The 13,700-nt window shown below is 39.3% G+C and overlaps 1 protein-coding gene and 1 pseudogene across 1 annotated transcript in view; both read right to left on the reverse strand.

Moving 5' to 3' along the window:
- The window catches only part of LOC137272175 (uncharacterized), a 550,405-nt gene that overhangs the window by 412,025 nt on the left and 124,680 nt on the right, over positions 1-13,700 (reverse strand). The gene's annotated exons all lie outside the window — the stretch shown is intronic.
- Positions 10,007-11,846, reverse strand: LOC137274727 (putative nuclease HARBI1; annotated as a pseudogene).

Here is a 13,700-nt window from a genome sequence, read left to right on the forward strand (position 1 = left end):
TCTCAATGAAGCACAGATTCTAGTATTTTGGCACCAAGTCCATTCTAACATTCTAAACATTCTAATTCACCAGCTTGCCTACACACAAAGGAGGTTTCAGATACTTGAGTTCCTGATGACAGGGTCGGATACAGCTGGACTCAAGTCCAAATTCAAGGACAAAGGGGGATAACTAAACTAAACATCATGCAGTCATGGTGAGAAAAGTCAAAGGTATGGGCCCATTGTGATGCTGACACTCCAAAAAACTTACTTAAGTGTTTTCTTTGGAGCATTATGCTGAGTTATGCAGGGAGCTCAACAAACACAACAAGAAAACATCTCAACCTGAAACACAAGTCTGTCAGTATGTATGATTCTTCCTAAACTCAAGTAGAAAAACACAAGCCACACTGACATGGGGATATTTGGGCGATTACAACCAAAGAAAGCTTGACTCAAAAACATACAAGATACATGCATGGCCACGATAATGTACATTAAAGACCTCAATCCTTTGAACCTTGTTGAAGGTAAGTGTATACTATGGGTGATCTGTTATTGTCCAGGTGTGCTATGAGTGATGTTTTTTGTCCTGGTGTACTATGGGTGATCTGTTACTTTCCAAGTGTATTAGGAGTGATATGCTACCCCAACATTGGCCATGGTTGGCATTGGATATATTATTCATACTTTTATTCTTCCCCAGAGGGCACATGGATTCTTCAAGCTGACGATGTGACATGATAACAATTGGAGTAGAGGTTTCTGTGAATATATAGCAGTAAGTGTTTCAATATGTGTTTCTACTATGTTTAACTGTATTTCTGACCTGTGCCCACTGAAAACCAGTCATGATTCATTCAGAAATATCATCATGAATGATGATTTACCTTAAATCAAAATGGACCACAATGCTGCTCTCGGACACCGAAACTCATGACTGAAACCTAACAGGTACATGTGATCACCCCGGTGGTTTTCAAAACTGTAATTTCTTTTAGTAAAATTGATATTATATACTTATCCTTACTCTTGCTTGCTACCCTTGTCTCCTTCTTCTATGTGGATGATAGTGGAGCACTTGAACCCATTGTAGTTCCCCGACGAGGATGTAAAAGTTCACTCACCTCCCTTTTTCTGTGCAAACTGTCACATGACCATGCATGCTTGTCACTCTCTCCGACGCGCGGATCTGCAGTGGCATCTGAAGCACCTTCCAGCGGGGAGGCTGGGAGGGCTTGACATCATGAGTCAGAATAAGTATAAATTATGAATTTTACTAAAACAAAATCATAATTTTCCTTATCCTGACCTATGCTTGTTATGCTTCCAGAATCTGACAGAATTGGTGGCGGGTCAGGCCACATCTGGCCTGCATGGATTCATTCACTGTCCATAGATACATCCTGTATCTTCCCCCATGGGAACCACACTATGGCACTCTGGCGATCCCGTTCTTCCAATTTTCATCTGTCAACTTGGGGGCACCACATCTTGTCAGATGTCTTTAAGACAAGTGAATATTTCAGATTCATATGGAGTGTAGATATGCTAGTTTCTTCTTCCTACTAGTTATCTATAGCAACTGTGTCTTCACAATATCCTCATCATAGAGTTGCAACCCTTCTTCATGTATGAGTATCTTAAAAGTACAGGGTCTTAATCATAGACTCTCAACTGTTTGCTTCTCTGAGCATGGATTATCAACAAGTAAAGGTGAGAAAGGATGAGATTTCTACTTACTGGCTTTGTGGAACTGTTAGCTGACCCAACTGGTAAATGCTGGAGACATCCTTGGTGGTGATGTCTCTCAGGTAATGGTTGGCAAACACTGTGTCCAACTTCCAGAAGCAGCCCTCAGTATCATTGAGATCGAGCAGTTCCTCTGTACAGCAGACATCAGAGCTCTGACTTCGTCTGGGTTGGATGCTCATGGAGGTTGTAGTCCTGCTGCTCTGTAGGCCCTCAGTGTAATGGCTCTCATCCATACTGACATAGTCATTCTTCAGACTTCGGTAGATAAGGGGATGAATAGGTGCTTGAATTTTTGTCTTCTTGTTTTATCTGGTGCACGTAGATCATCAATACTTTGACACAAGGATAAGACTCTTGAGAGGCATTTAGAAGTTGGTGAATATATAAGACGAGGATATGGATGACAACTTTTTCTTTAATTCTATAACACAATGTTTCTGGGCTACTCCTTGCCCCTACTTCAGGTGAAGATTAGTCTTGCAAATCATCTGAATTTTCTATGTCAGTAGCTTGAAGGTTGACTTGTAGGCATCAGGTACAATATTGAGATCCCAAGCCTTGAATTTGTTTTGCTGATCTTCCAGCGTGGATGACCATAGTAGAGCAAGTAGTTTTGGCAATTTCATCAGCCTGTTTTCTTTGTGACGACTGTGGTGATCGCTGCCAGATATGTAGGTTGGGTTGAACCTTTCGATCGCTTCATCTGCCACAGGTGACAGCAGTAGTCTGCCACTTGAGGATGAGATGCCTTCATTGCTGTGAAGCCTTTCTGCCATGCATAGAGTTCAAGTCTTTGCCACTTATGAGGGTTGGCTGAAAAGTTCTAAACCTCACTGTGAAAAAAAGTTACAAAGTCCACGTTTGTAATTTATTTTTCTACATAGTCCCCTTCCAAGTTCACACACTTTTGCCAACGACGCTGCAAGGCCCAAATCCCGGTCAGGAAGAAATCTTCTTCAGCTACCCTAAAAAAATCAGTCACAGCGGAAATGACGTCATCATTACTTGCAAACTGGCGACCAGCGAGTTCCTTTTTCATTTTGGGGAACAGGTGGAAGTCAGAAGGAGCCAAATCAGGTGAATAAGGAGGATGGTCAATGAGTTCAAAGCCACAATCGCGGATTGTTGACATGGCCACCACCGACTTGTGAACAGGCGCATTGTCTTGGTGGAAGAGGACACCTTTAGCGATCATCCCTCGTCGTTTGGCTTTGATTGCTTCTCGCAACTGGTTCAGTAGATCAGCATAGTATCTGCCATTGATAGTTTGACCTTTTTCAAGATAATCAATGAGCAGAATACCCCTGGAATCCCAAAAGACTGATGCCATCACCTTTCCAGCTGAAGGAACAGACTTGGCTTTCTTCGGAGCTGGTGAATCAGGATGCTTCCACTGTTTTGACTGTAGTTTTGTTTCTGGTTGAAAGTGATGTATCCAGGTCTCATCCATGGTTACAAATCGTGCCACAAAATCATCGGGATCTGCTTCAAAACGACGCAAATTGTCAAGGGACGTCTAGAACCTGACACGTTTCTGTTCTGCTGTCAAGAGCTTTGGCACCCATCTTGCAGAAACTTTAGTCATTCCTTATTTGTTGGTGATAATATGCTCAACCCTCCCATGAGAGATGCCCACTACACTAGCAATATGTCGAGTAGTCAATCGTCGATCATCCATCGACATATCGAGCACTCGCTTGACGTTTTCTGGAGTGGTTGCTGTTGAAGGCCTTCCTGAGCGTGGGTCATCATCAAGGCTTTGTCTGCCACGCTTAAATTCTGCAGCCCACTTCTTTACTGTGGAAACTGAAGGAGCATCATCCCGTAGAGTGGAGACCATGTAAGCATGTATCTGTGTTGGGGACATCCCTTTCTTTTGCAAGTACTTGATGACTGCCCTGTATTCAGTTTTGTCCATTTCTGATGATTTCAGAGGGTAGGTTTACCAAAAGAGCTGTAGTTGAGATAAAACTATTAGTACGTTTGTAGTTTTTGTGTGCATGATTCACTAAATGATTGTCCTCATTGGTGGCAAACACCTGTCTCTACCTGGTGGGGAAAAACCACTCAGGCTGAGAACTTTTCAGCCAACCCTTGTATCGTCATTAAAGTTGTGAGTTGATCTGTATAGAGCTAGAGTCCCTGCTTTCGCTGCTCTGGTGGTGTATCTTCTTTTCTTCCAGCAAGTCTTGATACAGTCCATGCGTGAAGCTGGAATGTTGATGGATTTCTGTCAGGTTGCCTGGTGTACAGATTTATGAGCAGGTTCAGCCATTGTTCGTAGTTTCTGGAAACATGGTTTAGGCCTTGACCCAACGATCTTTTGGCATCACAATAGCATTCTGTGTTGTGATGGACCTTATTCACAGAAATACAGAACTTGTTTTGATTCAACCTCTGACTTCATCAATAATGTTTCAGTAATAAGATACAGTTCTGTTTGCATTACATTCATCACCGCCGAGACGTTCCAATCAGCTGAATATTCATGAAGACAGCTGTACAGGTGAGGTAATACAAAACAGGTACATGCTTCACCTCAACAATATGGAGTGAAGATGAGTCATTCTTCATCTTCAGATTGCCAACACTGTATGATGAGAGCAAGCTGTCATCCATGTGAATTCTATTTCACATGTCGCAGCAGAAACTATCTATTGCTTCAAGTCCCCAGATAAACAACATTCAATCTGCTGTCAGGAGAAGATCTCTATGAACCGTGAAGACAATCAAAGGATGCTGTAGACTGTTATCTGGAATGTAAATGAAGTATTTCCATGTTGGAAGGGTTGTTTACATCTGTAGACGACTTCCTGGCACATCAACTGTGACCGCATTCAGCACAGGACATTGTCCTTCAGATTCCAGACATGTTGCAGTCAATTTAATGATCATCGTAAAATCTTATGCAGTCAGTGATTTCTTTGTCAATACTTGGCCTAACCTTGGTGCTTGGTTTGTCCCAGACTTGCACAAGTGAACACATGTAAAGATAACTGAGTAGAAGCACATAAAAAACTTCCCACTTAATACTGTCAAAAGCAGACAGTCCCCCTGGCAGTTGTATCTGTGTTCTTCAACTTCTTAATCTTTACTGAAGAAAATGTGATTGTTATCTTATACAAACGTTGTGATTAGATGTACATGCTTTCTTAACTTTGGTAGTGCTTGACTATAGTAACCAGACTTAGTGAAGCGTTGTACACTATTCTTGAAGAACACAATGGTCACTGCAGTCATGCAAGTTAACTTCATATAACCAGTCTACGGTCAACCAGTCTGCAGTCTACGAAAATTACATTTGCAACTGTATGTGTGATGGAGCTTCATCTATCTGGCATCATTAGATTCTGGTGTGCGCCTCTATCTTCAGTCACGCGTTGATTCTCTATGGCCAACACCTGCACTGTAAGTAGCTTCATGATTTTTGGCCAGGGACAGGGACAGGGTTCTGCAATGTGGACCTGGGTCCGAGGTTATAAACAAAATTTCGTGCTCAACTCAAGTTTATGCTCAAAATTGCGCTCAGCCGAGTTTCGTACTCAAGCAAAGGTTATAAAACATTTTGAGCACGTACTCAGCTGAGTACAACTCAAGCTCGGCTTGAGTATGCTCAATGTACTCTTTGTTTATGATACAAAGGGGCAATTTGGAACTCTTCTGTCAGGAAAGGTAAGAAGAACGACTCGGATGTTGTTTCACAACAACCAGTCTCTTGAAGCAAATAACAAATAATCTGTTCGGGAAAATTCAAGACATATTTTGCAAACAAGGAATAATTTCTGCGCGTCGTTCATAATTAATGGCTGCGGGTTGGAGGTGGGTGGTTATGCTGAAAGTTATAAATAAGCATTAACCATTTGAATGAATTCCCAACCTCCAACCCCTGACACAAATCTTCTGCATGACATGTACAAAACAGTCAACCTCCCACACACGCTCCGTGCAATGTTCATCACACACCACCTCAGTCCTTATATTGTGAACGGTCCCTTATTTTTCAAGCTCTTGGTATTATTTAACTGCATCAGCTGTTCAAAGCAGTGCCTGTATTTACTGTAAATATCGATAGGTAATTAACCCTCCTCCCCAAGAAAATGCATAATTACACCATATCTATACATGGGGTTTCCCCAAGTCTAAACTTACATAAATCACTTCATTGGTGCGTTTAGCGTCAGTGCCATTTTGATTGGCCAGTGTACTGGGTCAGGGGTCGTGGACATGTCACAAATAAAAACAATTACGCGGAAATCGGCTACAAGTTTTAGCTGTGCGGGGGCTCTGGTCTTGAATGAAAAAAACATCTCGAATGGAAAAAAACCATACCACACCACCACCACTTTAACGAAAATAAGCACATATCTTCATAAAGAACTAATTGAAATAAAATAAGTAATAATAAGAATGACTAAATATGTAAAGAGGACATGAGGTATTCAAATGATCGTTTGTTAATTTGTGACATATTTTACAAATGTTTTCTTATATTATGAGCCTTTATTTGTATAATTTCAGTAGACACATCAATGCCAAAAGAGAGACAGTGGAGGTCAAGAAGAAGTACTTCAATTTGAAGCAAAGAGGTACTGTTTCATATCTGATTGAAATTGCTGTAGGCGTGGTTTTCATCCATGACTGTTCATTGGGCAGTTGTTAATTAACTACTGAAAGTAACTGTTACTATCTTCATAACACATGAACACATGCCAATTTCAATGGTCATTATTTATGATTCAGATATATTCCAAATACTAATATGTGTAACAATAACTGAATTTAAACTGCAATTTGTTTATTACAGCTAAGGCAAGGATAGATGGCCTCAAGAGGTCAATGTCCGTAACTGGTGGAGGGCCTGCACCACCACCACTAACAAGTGTAGATGAGGCCCTCTCCTAGTCACTGGAAGGGAGGCCAGGCATTCATGGCCTGGATCATGGCATTGACACTGATGGTATGTTGTTAGGTAGTAGGTTTTTTCTTCAGATTTTTAAAGATTGATATGAACTTTGTGCAAATATTCTGATAATCCTGATGCATGTGGTGGCACTTAAAACTTTGACATTATGAAATAAGGTAAAAGTTGCGGACACTATCTTCATGGACATATCAAGTACTTACTATCAGACACAGCCTGCTGTGTATGTGATCATAGTAAAGAAAACATTGTTTGTGCTTTACATCAGTGCCAAAGTATTTAGGAAACGATTAATGTGTGTCAAAGAATAAACTTGAAGAAAATTATTCATTCATAGCATTCAAATGTGCTGACTTGAAGCAATTTAAAATATGTTAAAAATAATTTTTGCTTTTCTTTTCTCAGATGCCCATGCCACTGGTGAGTAAACTGGCACTGCAGTACAAGGTAAACCAAACATTTTTTGTCTCTGTGTACTATTTACATGTAAAAGTATATACATCTCATGCACAACATCAAACATCTGTCTCCCTTAACTCAGAATTTTCATTACCATGATACATTAATTTTTCATTGTGTTCAACTGAAAACATTATCAATTACCTGTGTTGTTAAATTATTAATTCCTTTAATTTGAAAAAAAACCAAACATATATCAGTGTTCGGATAAAATATAAATTTCTTTTAAATTATTGAATTAAAAAATTATGATTCCATCTTTTACAGGCCTAGTAGGTGAAGAAACACAAGATGAAAGGGCAGTGCCACAGCAGTAAAGCAATTCAGATGGTACATTTGAAATAGTTTACTTTTGTATGTAAAACAACAAACAAAGAAGTGATCTGCATATTTCATTATTGTCACAGTTGTAATGTGGTTACCATAATACTAGTACAATACTACCAAAATGTAAAATATTTGCACAGAATATCATCCAAAGTTGTCACCCAAACAGAAGATAAGTTGGACCATTGTTAGAAGAACAACTGTACACTACCATGTCAAATACATCTGTCCTTATGCTTACAGAGATAAAGAAAAGCCGGAAGCAAAGACGCAATCAAGCTGAGGCTACGTATGAAAATACCATTGAGGACACCAAGAGGATCAAACTTGAACAAAGAAAGCTCGAACTTGAAATTCAAATGTTAGAGAAAAATCAAAAGAAATTAGATTCAGAAATTCAGTTGCTCCATGTCAAATCAGTTTATTATCAACTAAAGATGAATGCAGAATTTGGAGTTTCGTTGGAACATTGTGATACTGAAGAATAAATAACATCCAAATGCACTCAAGTTTTATTAAGTAGATGGTTCTGAAATAGGAACGTAAGAACTACTTTGTATAAAAGATGTAAGTTGTAGTATGTCGTTAGCAGAAAAATGACTTGAAACCGTATTTGCACCTGTCTCCAGGTTAAGATGGCATTGCTTCAGAATTCACAAGGTCTGTTTCTTCTCATTATCATATCTGTGTATTCCAAATTTAGTGCATATGATAAGACAAACACACTTTCTTCAGGTTATTTTTCTTGCCAGATTGGCACTTATCAGTGCTGAATTTTAAGTGCACAGATATTCTTCAACTTCATTTATCAATTAATTAAGACTATGGAAGTGATCAGAGTGTACTGTTTTAGGCATGTGTTAACGACCCTTAACTGGTGTTTGTATAATGACCTTAACTGGTGTCAGCACAATGTTATTTTATTGTAGGTGATGGCATGTTTACCTCATCAAAGCAATTTATTAACCTGTCTAGACATAACCCTTGACTTAGTGAATTTTTTGTCTTACAGTTGAGTTCTGATTACTTCAGGCTAGGATTTTAACTTCAGAACATCTGTAAAATCGTGTGGTCATGACTTACACCTTTTTCAACAGAATGCCTGTGAAATAAGTTTTACTGCTTTTGACAGGAGTCTTGTCTAAGCTATAACTGATACATGATGAAACTAATATTCCATACTTTCCTAATATTTGAATACTAATGTATTGCTTGTACTGGTTACAAGTAAATATGGATTTTGGTATGAATTATCATTTCATGATACATGTATTTGCTCATATACTTGTGTAACGTTTCCACTCTTGCTTAATCTACAGTACAGATTAAACAAACATTAGGTGCTTTGGAAAAGATTTGTTCTGTAACTAGTATGAATGTCAATACCCATAAGACTGAAACTATGGGATTTTTTTCTCAAAATGGTGGGTTACTGCAAAGATTTCAGTAATGGTAAACACTGGCTGAACTGTGTAAGTCACAGCTTTGTATGAGTAGACTGGCAAATGAAGCACTTGGGTCCATGTATGACAATGAAACGGATTTGACGGCATGTCTTCTTGTGATTTATCTAGTATTCTTAATTGTATTGTTCCTATGTTAACTAACAAGTCTGAGTTATGCACATGTACTTATTGGTTGTGTGGGGATAGGGGATTGTGTCGGAATCCCACTTATGCCTGTATATATCACTACAATTGTTCAATATTGTTGCTGACTTTTTCATACATATCACTAAAGACTACCTTTCCAGTGTTATGACATATTGTCCACTTTGTGCATTTAATAAGATTTTGTAAAATGAATTAGGAATTTCACAGGGTTGCCACTTACACCGATGCATCAACACTTTTTCTTATAAGATACAATTGTTGATACAATGAAAACTGTATCAATATTTAGTGTTCAAACTACTGATTTGAATATATTTATGTATCATTCACATTTTGCAGTTGTAAAATGTTTTTTAATGTTTCAACTGATCATTATGATGCACAAAGATGGATGATTACAACTGTTCAGTCTTTGATAATCAAACATGTCGATATGTTCATGGACAATTATAAAATATGAAATAGTAACATTGAAATTTTAACAACATTTATAGAATAATGCAGCGAAAAATGGTGTCGTGATACATATCAAACCTTCACATGGGTATTGTGACACATCTTGATTCATGAAACTTCTGTATCATGACATCAGCAGAATTTGATATTGAGGATGAATATCCTAAAATGCTTATATTTCATAGGTACAGTTCAGTGGAAAAACTTACCATCAGAAATTCTACACAGAATGATTGTCAATCTGGATAATACTTTGTGCATTTGAAATCATCAACAAGTGATAATGTTATGTACATTGCCTCTCAGTATCTGAGGAAATCTCAGTGATTAAAAAAAATACTATCTTAGTCTGAGCCAGTGGTCTGAAATAAACCTCTGTCAAAGGAATATTGTTATACAATGTCAGTTTTATCCATGTTTTTCAGGGTGACAATCATTAATGCAGTGTATTACTGCTATGAGTGTAATTGGTATAAACTAATGGTACTTATGATTAATGACTGAAAAATGTCCGAATAATGTGATGTCTCACGTCACAACCATCATTTTGACCTGTATTCAATGGTACATAATTATCATTAACATTTGGTGTTGGTGGTACAGGATTGTCTTCATTATTAATTATATCTCCCCTTTCAATCCCAAAATTGTGTAACACAACACATGCTATAACATATTGCACAGCATTCCTTGGTGTGGCTCTAAGCTCATTATGCAGGCACTGAAATCACCGTTTCAGAATGCCAAATGTCTGCTCAATAAGCACCCTTGTCCTGCACAAAGAGCCGTTGTATCTCTCCTCTGCTCGAGTGGTTGAGTTCAGCAAAGGTGTCAGGAGGAACCAACGACATGGGTAGACTGAGTCCCCCAGTAGAAAGCCAGTGTACTGTCCTTAAACAAACAAATGAAAACTTATATAAGATGACAGCATAGTGTATTAATTAAATTTGTAGGTGTATGATTTGTGATATTTATTTCAGCAAAAAATAATTGCAATAGTAATATTATGCTTGGTGCTGGAATGATACATTCATCTTCATTTAACTTGAAGACAATGTTTATGATAGAATACCCATTACAAGCAATAAATTAACACATTACTGCAATTATTCTACAATTTAACACCAAAATAACAGTACCATTAATCTTGATATTTTGGCAACCTAAAATATTTATGGGTTTCACGCTAGGTAACGTTTGAGAAAAATATGATACCATTTTCAAACATACAGCACAGTGTTGATGTCCGGAAGATGCGGCTATCGTGTACTGACCCGGGCCAGCTGGCATTACAACTGGTGATCTTAAAATTTGCATCGCAGCACATCTGTAGAAGAGAAGACAGAATTTAAAAAAAAACAACACAACAGCAACAAACAAAATTAATCCTTAATACAATGACAAAACAAAAACACATGTGACACCTACACCATCTTCGAACTAAACATTAACGGATTGTATTTGTTCATATCGATAGTTACCTGAACATTTAGAGAATGGTAACCTCTCCGGTTCACGAAGTCTCCCTCGTTAGCAGTAGGCCGCTGTATTCTTACGAAAGTCCCGTCGATGCACCCGACAACATTTGGAAAACCTGCAAGTACAAAACAATGGCATGGTCTCACACAGATAGCATTTTTCATTTTCACGTGATAAAATAGTTTTCATTGACAACCAAAGCCCTTTGCTAAGGTAAAACTTATCGCTAACATAAATTTCACGTACGTTAATGTTTCGATGTGTGACACGTCCTCAACCCCTCAACCAATACACTGGCCAATAGAAATGGCACTGACGCGTACTGCACCAATGAAATCATCTAGGTATTTTTATATTGGGGAAATCCCAATGTACGTACCTGCAATGTTGCGGAATGCCTCCTTTGCACGAACGGCGTCCCTTCCAACTGGAAACTTGATGAAATTTCTAGAAAGCTGTGCTATTTTTAATGATACTGCCCGTATGCATCTGCCGGCAGTTGATCTGGAAATGTTGAGGCTATCCCCAACCAACAGATGCATAGCTCCAGTCGCCAAGAAGCGGAGACAGATGAGTAGCTGCAAAAGTGGTGGCAGTGAACAGTTCTGTGCTGTGTGCCTGGGTAAATTCAGTAGACCGAGCAAATAAATGATCGTTCTCGGCCTAAAACGATATCTGTCGAAGACCTCGTCCTCTCCCATATCTTCGAGCGGATTCGAACGATCTCGAAATACTCTCGGTACGCGCGATCTCCTCCGAGCCTGTCGAATCTGACGCAGGTGAGCTGCCATTGTTGACATCGAACTCAGCGTTGAGCACGGTCCTTAGCATACTTGAGATCATAAGGGTTTCATGCTCAAGTTGAGCACGAACACGTACTCAGATTTATTTATAACCTCCATTTACTGAGTCTGAGTTCTGAGTTGAGCACGAAACCGGATTTGAGCACGAGGTCGTACTCAGGAAAGTTTTATAACCTCGGGGCCAGATGTAGTTGAAGCGTCCGAGAACACTAAGGTACTATCTACATCTAAGGTGCGTTGTTACTGTCTCTGCTGACAAATGTCTATGTTGCTAGAGATTGGTCTGTGCTGCTGCAGTAGTCTACAGTGACATTCTCGTAAGGTTTTACTGCTACGTCCAAGGAGGGAGATGCTCAAACCAAGATGTTGGCAAACCACAATAGGATCTCTGCTTCTGAGAAGACATAGTTGCCCTTCTTCATATGTAAACATCCTGTTAGATGTTTCCAAGTCCTCCTTTCGCGAATGTTCCTTCCACAAATGCTCCTTTCGCATATTCTCTGTTAGCGGATGTTCTTCTCTTTGAGAATGGCCCTCTCTGCAGGAAGGTGATGCTGATTTGTGGCTGTGAGATCTGCTGGACTCAGACATGAAGCAACTGCGCCTTGATGGTGATCCTCTTCTACTGGAACGTCAGTGTGAAGAGGGCTCTTCCTGAACTTCAATGATATTCGTGGAACCTTCACGACTGTAGATCATAGTTTCTTCTATCTGTACATGAGTTCTTCATTAATGATGATCCATGCCAGCTGTATCTTGTGAAGAAGGCTCCCACCTGAATGTTGTCATCATAGAGGACTGCTGTGAAGCCGTCTCTTCAGCATAACAATGTTCTGTCAGGGACAGCATCTGTTGCATGAACTGCTTCATGAACACTCCTGGGTTGAAGTTCTGCACTGACTGCTGGAATTGCTGCTCCTCCGATGTGCAATGTGTGTAGCTGTGTGTCTGTGTAGCTGTCTTGAGTCATCTGCTGCGCTGTTGAAGATGTTGCAGACGTAGATCTAATCGACTTCAACCTCAGCTTTGCTCTGCTGATGGTTGACTCCTGGAAGCTGCAAGGAAGATGTTGACTCTGGTACCTAACATCTTCAACCCATGAAGATTTGTCATGGTTGCCGCAGACGCTCATCTGCATCGACAGATCAGCAAAAGTGTCTGCTTGGGCAGGAGGCATGAGGTCTTGATAAAATTACCTCTGACACTTCAGCACAGTTGGTGAGAGGCAGTTTCACGAAATTCTGACCTCTTCATCTACAACACCAACTTTGTAACAATAGACTTCGACTTGGTTAAGTATTCGGCCATTCACAAGAAGGATGAATATCAGCAATAGGTAGCAACACACAGGTATCAGCAATATATTCAGGTTATCACCCGTGATATGTAAAAACCTTCTCACTCAGTCCATGTTACATCTATAGAGGGAAAAGAAATCAGTAATAATTTGATAAATTAATGCAATGTCTGCAACGAAAACTGGACAACATGGATTAATGTACAACTGGCATTGGAGGGGCATGAGGATCAGCCATTGATAATTGGTACCTGCAAAGACCTCAAAATTGTAAATTGGATAACAGGACATAATATCAAAGGATAGAGCTGAAAACATATGGAGTGAGTGACAAGTATGGAAAAGGGAGGTAACTCATGAGTAAATGAACTTTTAACTATAAGGGATTCAAGTGTTCCACTATCATTCACATCGTAGGGGACAAGCATTACAAGCATAAGTCAGGAAAAGGAAAAATTATAGTATTCCAGCATCAAAAGAAAACAGAGCCTTCCAGCATCATTTAGTTGGTTGTGTTCTAGAGTGAATGTAAGTTCCAAGTTCCATTTTATTTATTTAATTTTCATAAGATCCACGTGAAATTTGGCACATTTGTGAGGAATCATCTT

The sequence above is a fragment of the Haliotis asinina genome, chromosome 2 (assembly GCF_037392515.1).
Source record: "Haliotis asinina isolate JCU_RB_2024 chromosome 2, JCU_Hal_asi_v2, whole genome shotgun sequence".
Taxonomy (NCBI): domain Eukaryota; kingdom Metazoa; phylum Mollusca; class Gastropoda; order Lepetellida; family Haliotidae; genus Haliotis; species Haliotis asinina.